Raw genomic sequence first — 3,703 nt, forward strand, 5'->3', positions numbered from 1 at the left:
GACAAGTTCTGTCCCATAAGGTCCTTAAGGTCAAATCCTGACCTTAGGCTTAGTTCACTACAAGCATTTAATCAACTGAACTTGTACAAGATGTTTTGTTCTGACCAAAGAGTGTTCCGTCAAACACTTATTGATGCAAAACTGATGTGTCACTCTTACCAAATAAAAAGTCAGTTCTAACAGCAAGGCTTTGGAGTTCACCTCTGGTTTCAGACCAGAGGTGGATTTCCCTCCTTGCAAAGAGCATTGGCCAAAAATCTTACTCTGTCCTGTGTGGTTCTTTTTCTGTTGGGTACGAGAGAAAATACCAAACATTTCTTGGCGCCGCGACCCGGATTTCCAACATATCTGTTTGCTGATTGGGCTGAGGAGGAACGCACTGAAACTGTGCACGGCGGGTCACATAGCGACCTGAAAGGAAAGCCCCGGGAGGTGTTGTTCCTCACTGGGCCAGTGATTATAGGTCTGCCTTCGTCGGATTGACTGAGTATGTATATATATATATATATATATATATATATATATATATATATATATATGCCCTCTCATTCAGCAGACACATTTCCCATGATACAGGTTCCAAACTCTGATGTGGGAGATGGAAACATCCATCCATACATCCATCCATTTTCTTTACCCGCTTATTCCATTTTGGGTCACGGGGGTCGCCGGTGCCCATGTCCAGCAATCACTGTGCGAGGGGCAGGGGACACCCTGGACGGGTCGCAAGTCCATCACAGGGCCACATAGAGACAAACGAGACAAACAAACATTCACTTTCTCATTCACACCTAGGGACAATTTAGAGTTACCAATCAGCCTAACATGCATGTTTTTGGTCTGTGGGAGGAAACTGGAGCACCCGGAGAAAACCCACGCATGCACGGAGAGAACATGCAAACTCCACCCAGAAAGGCCCCTGGACCGGGGTTTGAACCAAGGACCTGCTCGCTGAGAGGCAGCAGCTCTACCAGTTGCGCCACCGTGCTGCCCGAGTTGGAAACAAAAGATTTGTATTTGTCTTTAGATCATGGACATTAACAGCTGAAGGAGTAGTGAATGTTTGTGAGGAATATATTATAAATGGATGTTATAGTATAATATGATAAAGAAGATTGACGTATCTAACAAGCGTTAGACATATGATTGACATTGTGGTACCCACTAAACATAGGAATAGTGCTAAATATTTTGTGTCTTTTTCATCTGTAGAATAAGAGTTTGCAGATCATCATGATTTAACCTTACATTATTAGATTGGATCATGTAATCATGATCATGATCAATCTTCCATGGTATGTTTTTATCTGTGTAGATTCTAGCAATTTTTGATTATTTTCAGTAGGGACAGATAAGATGCCCAGACACATCCTGACGCCAGTTTACGACTGATAACTGTTTGCTACTTACTTGTGTTTATGATTTTATAATTTTTTTCTTCAACTTTATTTTTGTTTTGTTGTTGACATACATGTGTAGTGACCAGAGCTATAACGTTTAGTTGACTTTCTTTAGTTTTATTAAATAAAATCACAAGGTCAGTTGTGAGTAGTCCCAAGGCTGTGTTCTGACTGCAGCCGGCTCTGTGTGTAAAGGAGCCGACAGACACACACACACACACACACACACACATACACATTCGCACATGTTGCCCTGCACTAAAACATACTAAAATGTGCTAAATAGTAACAATTTAATAATTATAAACAGTATTTATGTTTGTGTGAGAGATATACTGAAGCTTAGAGCTACATGAAGCTTGCTGAAAATTATGTAATCCAAATTTAGAATAAGGATAAACATTGCATGCTACTAAAGTTGAAAAAGGAAAGCAACAGATTTATTTTATTTTATTTATTCAACACCATGAATTGTATGTCACACAAAAACTGATACTTAAATTAAACCCACTATTAAAACAAGTTAACTGATCTGTAGACTGCATTACTGAACTGGACTTAGCCCTGTTTTCATCCTGGAATCTGGTCCCACGTTGTCCATCTGACTTGTTCCGGCCGTCACTACTTTGATTAATGCCATTTCAAACATTGCATGTATTGAATAAAAGAACTGAGTTGATTTTTAAATAATTCATCCAACATATCTCTCTCTCTCTGACATCCTCCTAACTGCGCCTGAGCCGAGCCTCGTTCAGAACCGGTCCGCCGAGGGGGAGGACAGCCTCTCCTCATGGAAAAAATATAGATAAAACAAAAATAAAAATATAAAAATGCAGTTGGATGTAGTGTGAACAAAGTAAACACAAGTAAACATTATTAAGAACATTAATTTACCTGCTGTAAATTAACTACTGATTATCACGGAGTAAAGTCCGACATTGATGACTTGGTTCTGGTCCACTCAACGACCGGTGTGGGCTGTTAGACGAAGCGGTCCCACTTGCCGTCAAATCTGTCGACTCCTCTCCACAATCCAGCCAAAATCCAGTTTTACCTCGTCATCGTTAGTAGCTGGGTTAGCTGAACGTTTAGCTCACAGGAAGAGCAGGCCGCGGCAGCATGCATGCGCATTAAGCAAAGGTATAAAAATCACAGCACCAACTAATGACCCGGCATGGTAAGTACAACACCTGACCTGCTCCTGAAAGAGACAAGCGAGGCCCAGATGCCCCAGCCAGTGATAAGGGGTTCTCTGCAGGCCAAAGGCGGGTGTTTCTGGCTAATAGGAGTTTGTAGAGGGCAAACACTGATTGGCTAGCTGTATTTGCTGCTCTTTAGGTAAGTTACGTCAACTCTTTTTTAAAACTGAAGGTTTCTAAGAACCAGCGTTCAATCTACTGTCAAACACAAGAAGATTCTCTTTTGTTCTTGGGTGTAGGCTGCACCTGACACAGGTTGCCTTGAGTGTGGTCTAGGTACAATGAAATATGAAGCATCTGAAGCGAAACCTGCTCCCATTTGTCCAAAAAGTCTGGTCTCAATTAAAGATCATGAGTCCTATGACAGCAGCACGGTGGCGCAACTGGTAGAGCTGCTGCCTCTCAGCGAGCAGGTCCTTGGTTCAAACCACGGTCCAGGGGCCTTTCTGGGTGGAGTTTGCATGTTCTCTCCGTGCATGCGTGGGTTTTCTCCGGGTACTCCGGTTTCCTCCCACAGACCAAAAACATGCATGTTAGGCTGATTGGTAATTGTAAATTGTCCCTAGGTGTGAGTGAGAGAGTGAATGGTTGTTTGTCTCGTTTGTCTCTATGTGGCCCTGTGATGGACTTGCGACCCATCCAGGGTGTACCCCGCCCCTCGCACAGAGATTGCTGGACATGGGCACCGGCGACCCCCGTGACCCAAAATGGAATAAGCGGGTAAAGATAATGGATGGATGGATGGATGGATGGATGGATGGATGGATGGAGTCCTATGACGAGATAATGACCCAAAGCAAACGCTAAAAACAAAATTTGCTCTTTAGAAGTTCTTCTATGAGGTCTGATCTATGAAAGGAGCTGAAACATGGAGTAGAATTGACCCTTAAAATGTGAGACAGCTGAGGAAGTTAACCAGTTAACAGAAATATCTGCTCCAGTTGCATAGATCTTACAGAAACTGACAATCACTCATCTGTAGTGACTGCAGGTTGAACAAGACAATGTTAAGTTAAAGGCAACATCCTTTGTCCCAAGGCCAGTTTAAGTATCATTAATATTTTTCTTTCTTTATGAATCGATTGTAACTATTTTCACATTTTT

Source organism: Nematolebias whitei, chromosome 16 (genome assembly GCF_014905685.2).
Source record: "Nematolebias whitei isolate Nwh7 chromosome 16, NemWhi1, whole genome shotgun sequence".
Classification (NCBI taxonomy): Eukaryota; Metazoa; Chordata; class Actinopteri; order Cyprinodontiformes; family Rivulidae; genus Nematolebias; species Nematolebias whitei.